This window comes from Leuciscus leuciscus (assembly GCF_965113295.1).
Source record: "Leuciscus leuciscus genome assembly, chromosome: 15".
Classification (NCBI taxonomy): Eukaryota; Metazoa; Chordata; class Actinopteri; order Cypriniformes; family Leuciscidae; genus Leuciscus; species Leuciscus leuciscus.
Window position 1 is genome coordinate 15,327,995 of NC_138739.1, and position 15,436 is coordinate 15,343,430.

The 15,436-nt window shown below is 34.7% G+C and overlaps 2 long non-coding RNA genes across 2 annotated transcripts in view; one reads left to right on the forward strand and one right to left on the reverse strand.

Annotated features, from left to right (window-relative positions):
* LOC309476486 overlaps positions 1-8,659 on the reverse strand; it is a 14,203-nt gene extending 5,544 nt beyond the window's left edge. Inside the window, exon 1 of the long non-coding RNA XR_014198198.1 lies at positions 7,831-8,659. This is a non-coding gene — a long non-coding RNA (uncharacterized lncRNA). The remainder of the gene's footprint in view (positions 1-7,830) is intronic.
* A 3,730-nt stretch (positions 8,660-12,389) lies between these two features.
* Positions 12,390-14,056, forward strand: LOC309476405. The gene is made up of 3 exons (XR_014198113.1): positions 12,390-12,949; positions 13,090-13,157; positions 13,797-14,056. It is a non-coding gene; the product is annotated as an uncharacterized lncRNA (long non-coding RNA).
* Positions 14,057-15,436: the final 1,380 nt, after the last annotated feature.

Genomic DNA, 15,436 nt, shown 5'->3' on the forward strand with positions numbered 1-15,436 from the left:
CACAGTTTTGGCACAGTGCCACCTAGTGGTCAGGAAATAAGAAAAACTTTTCTCTTTCCAAAAAAACAATATTTAAAACAAGAATGTAGGGGCTCATATATTGAAACATGTTACGCCCCGTCTAGGGTAAAGGACTTAACATGAAAAAACAACAATGCGGTTTCCGTTATGGAAAAGTGAATGAAACTGTATTTATTGAGTTTTTAACAGGTTTATGATACCATGGGATTTTACCTCAGGAGCTGACAAGGCCAAAATAACAAACAAAAACAACTAATTTGGAATATACCTCTTACTGCCCTAATCCACAAAATAAAATAAAATAAAATAAAATACAACTACTTCCCTAACTCCCTAATCCAAAACAGGCACAAAAAATATCAAACTAAAAAGGTGGCGTCGGTCTCCCTACCTCCCAAATTACTATGTACAATATATACACAATTATAAGTGCTAACAGAGAAATGTAAGGGGGTAATCTGTACTCAAAGTCGTTAAACAGGCAGTGGTCCAAACACTCAAATGAACACTCCAAAGATAAACACTCTCAACAATTTTACACTCTAGCAGTAGTTAACCAAGTCAGGCAAGCAAAACACAGCATGTGAGCACAAAAGGCTAATGAAGCAGAAACAAAGGAGGCTTTTATACACGTCCAGGTGTCAGCTGATCAATCAGGGCGTGGCACCAATCAGACTGCAGGAACCAATCCGGTTTTCTTCCTGGATAAAAACAAACACCTCCCACAACAGCATAAAAACACAGACAGACCAAAAGGGACGTAACAAAACACATTAGGATACTTCAAGTGGATTACCAACGGGTATGTTTAAAGGGGTCATTTAATGCCATTTTTGTACAAGTTAATATGATTCTTTAGGGTCTAAATGAAAAGTTTGTAATATACTTTAATTCAAAATTCTCATTAGTATTGTAAGAAAACACTAATTTTACCTGGTCAAAAACAGCTCTGTTTTCAGCACGCCGTTTAAGTGCATGTGTCTTTAAATGATAATGAGCTTTGCTCACCCCGCCTCTCTGTTCTGTGGGGCGTTTTGACACAATACACGTAAAGTGTTGCCTTAACAACAGTTGAGGGTATATTTTGGAGAAGGAATGGTAGCGGGAGTCTCTGAGGACACATCTGTGCAACCAACCGTATCAATTTGAACCGGAGTCAGACCCGGAACAAGATGACGGCCCCGAAGAAGTTTGACAATTAAAGTAAGCTTAGTGTAGTATTACCACGTTAACTTTAACACCTGCGTACACAGTTTGTAATAAAACAATAACCATAACGCGTTGTTCATTATAAACGTGGGATTATGAATTATATTGAGAACGTCGTACATAGAAAACATGCCGTAATGTACCCTGAGTGTAAAAATAGCCGCATTCATCGTGAAGCGTGCATGCGATTTGCAAAGATTAATATAAAAGTTAATACAACGTTACACTCACTTCTTCTGGAGGTGCATCAGGAACACGAATAGTTGGTACCGATCCTTTTTTCAGGAGCAGCTTCTTAGCAAATAACCAGCTTTATACTGACCCTCCTTTGTAAAGCAGTCTGGTGTGTGAAATGATTCGCGCAAACATGAAAGCATTGACGTTGATCGTGGGGAATATTCCCTTCGAAAACAAAACTCAGCCACTGCGGATTCGGATTTAGGAACATCAAAATGACTGCTGTGTTCGTTATTACACCCAAGAAAAGAACATCACAATCTCTTACACGCCATTCTACTCCAGCGTATCAACAATGGCGGACTATGATGACAGCTCGCTCAGGGCGGGTCTGTGTTGAAATGCTGCTGTCAATTAACAATCGTGGGAGGGGCGTCCGACCGTGTGATGTCACACAGTCGAACGGCTTGATTTGAGACAGGGGAAAACCATAGACTGTAAAAAATATGGAGGTAGTGTCCGTGACGTCACCCATAGGTTTCTGAAGACCGTTTTTGAAGCCTAAAGTGGGCGTGGCCGACCGTCGCCATCTTGGTAGCGCGTCACTCCCGAATTTATTTATTTTTACAATCAGACAATGAACTGAGGTAACGTGACGGCTAACAGACAGCAGACAAACGGCTAATGATGACTAAGGACAACAGCAGCGGGAATCCACCTGTCACTCAAAAGTGGACACCCTTAATTATGCAGAACTTTAAGGCTTAATATAATGTAAACGGATGAGTTATAAAAAAATTCACCCCCCTCACAGTTGTCATGAAGGGAAAAATAAGCTATATAGACCAAAGCCACTTTTTGCACCAGGCTGTAAACATGTTTTTTTCTGCTGTAAAGTTGGGCATTTTAACATGGGGGAGATGCAGATTTGACTCACTTCTGTACCCAGCCTCAAGCGGCCAGTCGATGAATTGCCGTTGAATTCACTTCCATGTTGGTTTCAAGAGAGAGACATGGAGGTTGTATGGAGCTTATAATATGACAAAATGATTTGAATTTGAATTGTGTAAATTTGAATTATTTGCAAGTGTAATCTAACAAAATTGAATTTTAGGTGGTAGTTTAAATAGTTCTGAATTTGATTTTTTTTAAACGAATATTGAACGTTTGAAATTTAACAAATTTAAATGTTTTTATGGCTGAATTTTATAGACATGTATTTTCAAACAGCTAGTTTTTTTGTTCTGAATTCGTATAGTGCAAATATTCAGTTTAAAAAAATACAGATTCAAGTTTTCAAGATGAAGAAATTCGGAACTTCAAATTCAGTTTTCTAAAATTCAAGTTCAAAAATTCAAGTTCAAAAATTCAGATCTTACAGAAAGTAGGTCACAGGTCATCCACAGGGAAGAGTAAAGGATCTCAGATAAGTCGAGCAGAGCATTTTGGCTGCACTGCAGTAATTTTCTGCCACAAACGCGGTGGTGGTTCAAGAGAATCCGTGTATCTTTCGTTCAGTCGTTTTTTTGTTTAATATTAAGAGTAGAAAAATGAGAAAACAGCTTGAGTAGGCTATTAGATTTCTTCTAATATTCTAGTAATAATAGTCCGCTGCAGCAGTTGCACGGAGCTTACAAAACGCGTGTATTGCAACTATAGGCTACATTTAATTTTCTCATCAAACAACTAGACTAACGAATGGCTCGGCACAACAGAAGAGCTTAGACAGGGCTTTCTCTCTGTGTAGACCAGCAGTTGGTCTGAATTTGCTATAACCTATAGCCTATTTTCTCGACTGTATAGGCTAAGTCACGTTTTATCATGAAACACGCTGTGATTTATTCCAAAGTGACTCAGGCATATATAATGCATTTAACGTTAAATAATCTAAATGTTGACTTTCAAAAGTAGGCGCGCCAAGAAGACTATTCTCTGTATTTTGGTTCATTTTTGGTGAGCGCCAGAAAGATCTAAAGAGACCGAGACGCGCTAAAGCAGCGCATCATGTTGTTTTATTTATTTTTCAATGGCATGATATTTTGTAGTCATTTTGAATGTACACAAATAAAAATATACATTTTACTGTTTCGAATGATGTCATATTATCTGTATGACTAAATAACAGAGTATTAAGTTATTTCCCAGCAGTGGAACAAATCCAAGTGATGGCGCTCGCGCATCGAGCTCTCACACAACATAGTAGGATATCAGTTCTGGCGTTGCTTCATATCGCAGACTGTTCATTATCAAAATGAAACAGTCAACCAAACATATATAAAGTTATTCTGCATAATTTAATTGGTCTGTTGTACAATATGAAGGGCAAGCTGTGCCGCACACAGTCCTACTTGTTATTCCAAACATTTCCCTTGCTGTAAAGACGCTGTTTAGCCTATACGTGTATTTTGGGACTCGACTGAAGTATGACGCCTTTTTATTTGTATTATAATATAATATATTAAAATACATAATCTTCTGAGTTTTATGATGTAGGCCTTGTGTGTTTTATTGAAATGTATTATAATTTACATCTCAAAAGGATGCGCTTTGTGCATTCTCTGACATTATATTTATTTATTTAATTAATATTGAGTATCAATTGATGTTAAACAAAACGGTGTGTTATTTTCTCTGGCAGCTAAACTTCCAAAAAAAAAAAAAAAAAAAACTTCCAAAGCAAAGCCATTGTGCGTTCTCTCCGCGCTCCGCAGCTTTTCCACACAGATTTTGAGAACTGGCCAGCTAAAAAAAATAGGCCAAAGAAGTAGACTAACGGCTAGTGTCCGGGAAATGCGAGGTACGTTCATATTTATAAATAAACATAACTGATTTTGTCTACACCTAAATACATTTCCTAATAATAACAGTGATTAAGCCCAAATGTGGGTGGGGTTAATGAACACAATATGTTTTTTGTTTGTTTGTTTGTTTTTTGCCCAAATGGTCTCCACTCTATGCATTTTGTAATAATACAGCAAACATTTTTAACTGACCGTATTTGCCAGAAAATAAGTCGCATGCACATGAGTGCAAGTCACACCGGATCATGTTGAGAGAGAAATGCGTCATATTTTTATTTTATTTTTTTATTTTATTTTTTTATATTAGCCTATTCAGCAATAGTATAAAAGACCTGAAAATAAAATACAACATTTACATGATAAACACTATTAACATGTAGGCTATGTGTTGCCTATTTTACTTTCCCTTATGACAAATGAATGCAGAAAACAACAAGAATGAAAAATAAGTATGTAGGCTAGGCTATAATAAAACAATATATAGGCAACAGACTATAAAAATAGCCTATATTGTGCCCTTTATAAACGCCAAGCCTAAACAAATTTATTTAAATCGAAACGGTCGCGCATCTCTCATTCAGTCAAAAGTTTTCATTGCAATGTAACATGTGGATGCTAACTATTAATATAAAGAAGGCTTCATACTTCAGTCGAGTCCCAAAATACACGTAGGCCTATAGGCTAAATCAGCGTCTTCACAGCAAGGGAAATGTTTGGAGTAGGACTGTGTGTGGCACAGCTTGCCCTTTATATTGTACAACAGACCAATTAAATTATGCAGAATAACTTTTTATATGTTTGGTTGACTATGTTTCATTTTGATAATGAACAGTCTGCGATATGAAGCAACGCCAGAACTGATATCCTACTATGTTGTGTGAGAGCTCGATGCGCGAGCGCCATCACTTGGATTTGTTCCACTGCTGGGAAATAACGTAATACTCTGTTATTTAGTCATACGGATAATATGACATCATTCGAAACAGTAAAATGTATATTTTTATTTGTGTACATTCAAAATGACTACAAAATATCATGCCATTGAAAAATAAATAAAACAACATGATGCGCTGCTTTAGCGCGTCTCGGTCTCTTTAGATCTTTCTGGCGCTCACCAAAAATGAACCAAAATACAGAGAATAGTCTTCTTGGCGCGCCTACTTTTGAAAGTCAACATTTAGATTATTTAACGTTAAATGCATTATATATGCCTGAGTCACTTTGGAATAAATCACAGCGTGTTTCATGATAAAACGTGACTTAGCCTATACAGTCGAGAAAATAGGCTATAGGTTATAGCAAATTCAGACCAACTGCTGGTCTACACAGAGAGAAAGCCCTGTCTAAGCTCTTCTGTTGTACCGAGCCATTCGTTAGTCTAGTTGTTTGATGAGAAAATTAAATGTAGCCTATAGTTGCAATACACGCGTTTTGTAAGCTCCGTGCAACTGCTGCAGCGGACTATTATTACTAGAATATTAGAAGAAATCTAATAGCCTACTCAAGCTGTTTTCTAATTTTTCTACTCTTAATATTAAATAAAAAAACGACTGAACGAAAGATACACGGATTCTCTTGAACCACCACCGCGTTTGTGGCAGAAAATTACTGCAGTGCAGCCAAAATGCTCTGCTCGACTTATCTGAGATCCTTTACTCTTCCCTGTGGATGACCTGTGACCTACTTTCTGTAAGATCTGAATTTTTGAACTTGAATTTTTTAACTTGAATTTTAGAAAACTGAATTTGAAGTTCCGAATTTCTTCATCTTGAAAACTTGAATCTGTATTTTTTTAAACTGAATATTTGCACTATACGAATTCAGAACAAAAAAACTAGCTGTTTGAAAATACATGTCTATAAAATTCAGCCATAAAAACATTTAAATTTGTTAAATTTCAAACGTTCAATATTCGTTTAAAAAAAAAAATCAAATTCAGAACTATTTAAACTACCACCTAAAATTCAATTTTGTTAGATTACACTTGCAAATAATTCAAATTTACACAATTCAAATTCAAATAATTTTGTCATATTATAAGCTCCATAGGTTGCCGCTTGGGAAAACATAAGAAAAAAAAAAAGAAAAAAAAAACACTGGATGGATTTTTATCATTTTATGATGGTTGTGTACAGGCACTGCCAACACACATTTCAGTACAATCAACTTGTAAAAGTGCATGTACCTGTTATGTGGATGTGTGGAGATGAACCCAATTGCAGACAGTAGTCACAGCAACACAGTTTATTGTACAAATAACAGGAAAAACAAAGCCCACGAGGGGGCAAAACAAGACAGGATTACAGGTGACAAAACTAAACTAGACTATGACTGACAAAATAGACTATAACAGAAACAGGATCAAACTACTACTTAGACAAGACTTTCAACAGACTTACTCACGGACAGATCTCACATTGATTAACACGCAAAGTTAGACAATGTACCGACACAGGACAGAAAACATGAGGGGATTAAATAGGGAGAAACTAATGAGGGAAACGGGTGACACAGGTGAAGCAATAATGACAAAACGAGGATAACAAGGGGGCGGGACTAGGTGACGAGACAACACAAGCACATGGCCCAAACAAATGGCCATGTGCTTGCACATAAAACATGGGCCTGTCATGATCCTGCCTCAAGACCAGGGAAAATCAGAGACAGGAAGGCAGGATCATGACAGTACCATTATATGACCCCTTTAAGGTTAGGGGTTGGTTAGGACAATATAGCAATTACATTTTTACAATTAAACAACTAAATAATTACTGAAAGTAATATTAAAAATACAGAATTGAATAGTAATTGATATAAAATGGTATAAATTGCTAATACACACACACACACACACACACACACAATAAAACCGTGTCCTAGAAACGCTGTCCTAAAACAGCAGGAATACCCTACTCAACCGGGTTAGCAATGCAGTGTGAATCAATATGATTCAGACATCTCAGGAATCATAGAGCATAAGACACTCAAATATAAAATGTCAGAATGTCTTTGATTTACAAGGGTTTATTATTGGGTCATTATCTGCTGTAGAGATCTTATTATAGGGCCCTCTATTGGACAAAGGTAGAGTTGTTATTCTTCCTAAAGTGAGGTCTTATTTTGACCCAAGATGGCGCTCTATGCAGCGGTATGAACAATTTGTTTAATGAAATGGATCCAGGTTTGTGTGGTTAAATGGGTTTTATTTTTACGTTTGTCCCGGATAATGTCGAATATAAGATGTGGAAATACATTTTCTTCTATAAAGACCTATACTACACTGTAATATATATATATATATATATATATATATATATATATATATATATATATATATATATATATAAAATTAAAACAAAAGTGGAAATGACATTTGTACATCATTCTAAACACCATTAAATAAATGATCACCTAAATGTGCTGAATTACTATTACTATTAATCAGAAAAGGGCAGGATTAATTTACACCAGGGTGGAGAACCTGTTCACACACAGGATTGCAATATATTTCTCACATCAAAACATTAATTAAACATATTTGTATTTAAAATAATGGCTGAATCTGCTTGTTATTTGTAAATGTTTGATGCAATCTGCTGGACATGAGGATGCTGATACTCACACAGATCAAGTGCAGTCGATGAGACTTGAACAGAGCCGAATAAAGCCTGAAATCTGTTAAGCTTCTGTCTAATTTCGACCCCTGAATCAGTGAGTCACAAACTGTGCATGTTTGATAATTTAACCGTCTAAAAGGTCATGTGGTTTACATGAAGTGGATGTTTGATGTCATTTCCTCTAACTGCTCTGAACAGTTGCTGCTGTTCGTGTGCATTGTGAAGTAATTCAGATGGTGAAGGTTTCTAAGGTTCATTCCACTCATAACACTCAATTTATTTTACTCTACAAAGTAATGTTCAGCTAAGTAAAGATTGGTCACATTTATTCTCTGCAAGGTTTTTTTTCTTTCTGTACTTACTTTTGCTCTTCATATCACAACTTTTGATTACGCTTATAAGTTCTGTGATGTCTGTGGTTCAAAAATATTGCAGCATCCAGAAACTCAGCTAAAATACTCTATTTTTTAGCTTAACGTGCCATGGAAATGAGGCCATTCACACACAAACTTTTTGCAACATGTTTTCTCACACACAAGATGTTTGTCCACCTAACAGATCAAACCGTTTCTGAAGAGACCCGACCACAGCAGGTTTCAGTCTGACTCACAAGCTGAACTACAGTGTGTAATGTGAGATGCAGAAACTTTTAACCTTGCACTTTGTTTTTTTCCATTCACAACAATGGAATAAACTGAATAGGCCTATATATACAACCATTTTTAAATCACTAAAGTTATTAAGTTATATTTTATTGAACACAATATGTTTCTATTTTGACATATTTAATACAGTCAGACAACTATAGCTTCAAAAAAGTAAATGTTAAATGTTTATATAACGTGCTAGGTAGTTACTTATTTACAATTAATTACATGACAACAATTGTAGTTGGTAACAAAATCCATTACACTACACATAAGGTAATTTAGTCTAACTTGATTACTTTTAATTACTTTTGACCTAACTCATTTATCCAGTTTATCTTTTTTGAACAAGATAATCTTGAACCATATTGATTTTAAAAAAAAAAATACAAAGAGAAAGAAAATATATGCCATTCTTTATTAGTTTGTAAGTACAATTAAAAGCTATAAAGTTATTCAATAATAAAAATGTAAAATTACAATAAACAATTTTAAAAGCAATTAAAATATATATTTTATTTGTTTACCTGCTTGTCATGTGTCCATTAACTGACATCAGACTGTGAATGTTATTTTATTATTTATTGTTATTATTATTAATATTATTGACACAATTGTATTATTGACCTAACTTATTAACTTACAGTTCAAGTATATTAGGTCAAAGAGGTTCAGCTGACAAAAGTTGGGGATCCCTGCATTGCATGTCATTATGAAATTACATGAATTGTGTTTGAAAGACAAAAGCTTTCCAAAGACAGAAATACTTGATTAAATGACACACTGATTGATATTTCAATTAATAATTATTGTGTTTGTCAGGTGATTAGATATTAGATATGTGTTGCAATGTTGAGAAGACTTGTTAAAAGTGAAATTATTTCCGTGAATCTAGTGATCAAATCCTTTGGGTCTTAGTTTTCAGTGATAGTCACATGACTATTGGCTGGTCTGTGTGAGCAATTCCACAAACCTGGAAGACCTTCTGAACGTATATAAGCAGTATAGGCTTTTATAGAATGGAAAATTGAAAAGATAAAAAAATATATATATTAGAGTTATGAATAATTTACTGCCATTGTGAGAATGACATGTAATTATATAATCACTTTTTTTTTTTTATTATGGGTTACTACCCATATATATATATATATATATATATATATATATATATATATATATATATATATATATTCATAACACGCTCAGAGCATGTGAACTAAGAGCGTCAAACTCTGTCGGGGGAGGACTCACACACCAGACAACAGGGTGGGAGATTTCAGTAGACTGAACCATTAAAAAAAAAAATGCTTCACAAGTTTGTTTTGTGCTGCTGGAGTCTGATTGGTAAGTTATAAAATATTTTTTTACTGTGTAATTTTCTTTCTATTTCCGAGCAACAAAGTATTCTGCAGCTCATATTACATTATTTCCGGCTCTCATATGTACTAGATGAATCAATATCATTCGATTTACTTACTTTGAATACCAGTCTCTGTTTTCATTGGAATTTTAAATTGAAATTTACATGCCTTCTTTTGTGACTGGAAATTTATCTTGCCCAAAAATACAAAACCTTCATAGAACTGTTCAATTCACATTTATTTATATTGCATTTTTCGTCATACATATAGTTTCAAAGCAGCTTTACAGAAAAATGCGTGATAATACACACTAGAAAATTTGGCAGCGGTGCATGTTGGACATCCAACATGTGGAGAGAGAAAAGCAAATAATTAGCGTAGCTGCTGTTTATAACATTAAGAAAGGATAATCATGTGTATTTGATCTGATATAACTGTATAGGGTTATGAATGCTTGGCTAAAGAGATGCGTCTTTAATCTAGATTTAAACTGGGAGAGTGAGTCTGAGCTTTGTAATTGATACAGAACTTAATAGGTAACCAGTGTAGAGATAATAAAATTGGTGTTATGATCATATTTTCTTGCGCTTTTGGACTAATTGTATCTTTTTTTTTTTGTATAGAGGATGCAGGACAACCAGCTAGTAACGCATTACAGTAATCTAGTCTAGAGGTCATGAATGCATGAACTAACTTCTCTTCATCAGAAACAGATTGCATGTTCCGGAGCTTAGACATTATTCTGAGGTGGAAGAAGGCTGTGTTTGTAACATATGATGATTTTCAAAAGACAAGTTGCTGTCTAATATAACACCCTCAGGTCTTTAACTGTAGAGGATGGAGTTATAGGACATCCTTCCAAATGCAAATTGTATTCTAGTAGGTTCTGTGTACATGTTTTGGTCGAATAAATAATTCCTTAGTCTTATCTGAATTTAATTAAGAAAAGTACAGGTCATCCAATAGTTTATATCTTTAACACACTCTGTCAGATATTTAATCTGGATGTGATGAAATATATAACTGAGAATCATCTGTTTAATAGTGGAAACTATTCAATGTTTTCTTTATTACCAAGAGGCATCATGTATTTTGAGAATAGCAGAGGGCCTAACACAGATCCTTGTGGCACTCCATAATTCACTGATGAATACTTGGATTGTTCTCCATTTAAATAAACAAAATGTTAACAGTCTAATAGATACGAACTAAACCCCCTGAATGCCTGTACCTGAATACCAGTGTAATTTTGTTATAGTTCTAAGAGTATTTATGATCTATAGTCTCGGCCCTGGCTGCTTTTAAAGCCTTTTTATAACGGGAAGTACTGTCTTTCCACTCGATTCTAAAGACCTCTAGATGAGTTTGTTTCCATTTGCGCTCTAGATTACGAGTTTTTCCTCTTGATAGCGTGAGTAATACTGTTGTACCATGGTGCACTACTTTTCTCTCTGACCTTTTTCAATCGGATGGGTGCAACAGTTTCTAATGTACTAGAGAAAATGGTGCAAATGCTTGTCATTTCCTCTTGTTCATTTGTGTGTTTGGGGACACTGAGAAGCTGAGACAGATCAGGTAGGCTATTAGTGAATCTGTCTGTAGTGTTTGGGAGAATTGTTCTTGTTGATAACACTGCGCAATATGGCAAATTTCAGCAGTACGCACATTACAAGGTAGTGAACAGTGACATCATCACTTTGCGGTTGAATATCTTTATCGGTAGGATTGGTTCCTTGCAATATAATTAAATCTAATGATTAAAATGATGAGTGGGTCCAGTGACGTTTTGTTTTACCACATGAGTTTAGTAAGTCTGTAAACGCATCTCTAACACGTTATTTGTATTATCTACGACGTGAATGTTAAAATCTCAGACAATCAGCTTTATCAACGTTTAACCACTTTCAAATCCCAGGCATTTTTTGATTAGATAAGTTTAAAATATATTAAAGATCAAATTTTTGGTTTTTATCTGTTTTTTCATAAATCTCACCTTTTACTTTGCTTTTGTGTCTTTGCTGCTGTTCTGAATGTTCTTCAGTTCATATTTAAACAATTACATTTACATCTGATTTCAGGCTTTGTAAACCATCAGGAGCTTTAATCTGTTCCTGTTCATGTTCTCCAGGTGTGTTTTGGGCCGAAACAAATGAAATACATTCAGTGTCAGTGATGGAGGGACATTCTGTCCTTCTACACAATAATGTTTCTGAAATACCAGAAAACCACGACATAGAGTTGAATTTTGGAGCCAACAACTCTTTGATAGCTAAAATCCTAAGAAAAAAACTATGCTGTATATTTAATGTTCTTGATGGGAGATTCAGAGACAGACTGAAGCTGGACGATCAAACTGGATCTCTGACCATCACAAACATCACAACTGAACATACTGGAGTTTATCAACTACTGATAAATGGAGCAAAACAATCATCAATAAGATTCAATGTTTCTGTCTATGGTGAGTAGAGATCATTTGTCCAATTGTTCACATATACAAAAACATACTATCATCACACTAAACACTCAACACACTGAACCAATAAGTTGATTGGATTTATCCATATTTTTGTTTATTCTCTCATCTTTCTCAGCTCGTCTGCCTGTTCCTGTCATCAGCAGTAACTCTTCTAAATGTTCTTCATCTTCATTATCTTCATCATCATCAAATTGTTCATTGGTGTGTTCAGTGTTGAATGTGAGTGGTGTGACTCTCTCCTGGTACAAAGGAATCAGTGTATTGTCCAGCATCAGTGTGTGTGATCTCAGCATCAGTCTCTCTCTACCTCTGGAGGTGGAATATCAGGATAAAAACACCTACAGCTGTGTGCTGAACAATCCCATCAGCAACCAGACCACACATCTGGACATCAACACACTCTGTCACACATGTGCAGGTACATCTGTGGTTTATTTACTGACCTGATCTCTGTTTTTTGTTGTAGATCAGACTGGCACATTCACTTCTATCATTATCCTTACAGTACCAGACCCACACTCTCCTTCACATCAAGACTCGCCTCTAAAAGTGTTGATCTCTGCTGGATCTCTGTTGATTGTTGCTGTAGTCGTTGGGATCTTCTGGATCTGCAGGAAATGTAAAAACGTATCAAGTATCTCATTAATTAAGTTAATTGCATGTAATTTAATAATTGCATTGCAAAATGCTTACATTTGAGCCTTATTAATAGAATATGCTTTGAAAAAACAGATCGATTTGAGATTGAGTTTTGTTGTTTTATTCTTTAAACAGTTCAGACTCGTGATGAAGAAATAACGTATGCAGAGACAACGTTCTACACAGGAAATCGACACAAACCGGTAAGACATAAAGCAAGGTTACTAAAAAGTGCTTCGCGGGGTGTAAAATCTGTGATGATGCATGTAGTCCTAACACAAAATTATTGTTACCTTCCAGTTGACTAAGTGTATAATGTGAACATTGTGTTTGTTTTGAGCAGTGAACAGTGTTTATTTTAGCAGAAACTCACTAAATTAAACCATCTAACAGGAAACTAATGCCTTCAGGAGATGAAGGTCACAATGATGCACATATTTCTGCTCATTTGCATGACAGTCCATGAGAAAATATGCTTTTTAAATCATTCAATGACCGTCAAACCTGCTTTATAATACCAGCATTTACAATGTCCATCTTTTTTTTTCTGTCACAGATTAAATGTTACAGCAAAATCATGTATCAGATCACTTTAATATAGGGTATTAAATCTGATTAGTAGTCTAACAATTGTTTGTTTCTCAGAGGATCACACAACTATCGTTGCTATTAATGCATTAACAAAAATTCATATTTTTCAGCTTGCATTATATTAATATTTTTTATATTTTATCAAATAACATGGCATCACTGTTAAAATTTCACACTAAATCTCAATCAATCTTCAGAATGCCACATTTTTAACATGTAAAATATTGTAGCTTGTGTGATATTTTTTACAGAAAGTTGAAGAGGAGGATCATGTGGTTTATGCACCTGTCGCCATGAGATGATCAAACTTCAGTCTTTTTCTAAGTCCCAAATCCAGCTGTTTCATCCCTTCATTTAAAAACTCTTAACACAACCTCAGAATATGGTTGAGTTCTTGAATTGGTAAGATTCACCACATGTATATAGCAACAATTCTGACAATAAATAAATAAATAAATTCCAAGAATGTGTTATAAAAACAAAAGATTTTTATTTTGAGTTTGATTAATCTCCTAAAAACCTCAAATGAATTTGCCATGCAATACGTTGTTTAATAAATTATCTAAATCATTTGACGGATTGAAGTATTTTTATGTTTGATTCTTGGGATAGTTCACCCAAAAAATATAAATACTGAGCCTAAAATCATTTACTCACACGCATGTCATTCCAAACCTACAAGACTATTCATCTTCGGATCAAAAATTAAGATATTTTTAATATTCTCATGTTTTTGTCCATCATTTAAAGTCTATTTTCAAGCTAAAATAACAAACTTTAAAATGCAAGAACAAACCTCACTAGTTTTTGTGCATCAAGCATGCAGATTTGAACTTCTGTTTATTAGATGAGCTCTATGTATGTGCATTGATCAATGTTGGTATTTGCATAAAGTTTAAATAAAATATGTCCGTCATATAAAAGAGGTAACTTTAAATTTAGACCACTTTATTCAAATGTATTACTTTTATGTCTTTATGCAGCTTCTGAAGCTTGAACATGTTCATTAAATCGACAAAAATAATGAGAGAATATTAAAACATCTTAATTTGTGTTTCAAAGATGAACAAGTGGGGTCTGAAAACTAGAGACCATGTACATCTGCACACCAAAAATGTAAAATATTCATCAGAACAAGTCAAAGTGAACCATGCTTCATTTTGTGAAATGTGGTTTGACCTAGACAAACAGTGTCTGCATGAGAGTGTGTGTGGCTGGATGTTTGTGAGTGTTTAAAGGTGTCAGTTTTATGTCTGTCAATAGCATGTGGCTGAAGGTGTTTTTTCCATTTCTGCTCATAAGATGTTAGCAGTTTTACTTCAGCTTTACTAAGAAATAGCCTACTAATTCTAACAGATAAAGATTCTCCCATTCAAATAGTGGCAGTACTGTGAAATCTTGCAGTGTAAATTCAAAATATAATATAAATAACGCAATGGTGCCATCAGCAAACTTGTCAAAAAAAAAAAAAAAAAGTCTAAAAGCTGAGCTGAAATTCACAAACAGAATCCTAGCACATGGGAGTCCAGGCCCTCCAGTTCTTGCAACTGGCCCCAGAAGTCTAATAACTTTGATATCATTGATATTTGAGTGTTTATGACGTCACACAAACATGGCAGCACCCTGGGAGGTGTAATAATTGCCATAAATATGGGGAGCATAGGAATGACCCAGGAGCGGATAAATATTCATTTTTAAACAAATAAAGTAAATAAAATGAGTCAAAGTTTATAGCACTATACCTATTGTTAAACCTATGCAGTTGACAATCACACAGAATGTGTTTTTCGTACAAATTGTCTTTGTATCGCATATCTTACACTACACCAAAGAAATTAAACTATATAACAGCATTTGACTACTAGATGAACCATATTCACAGAGACAAATC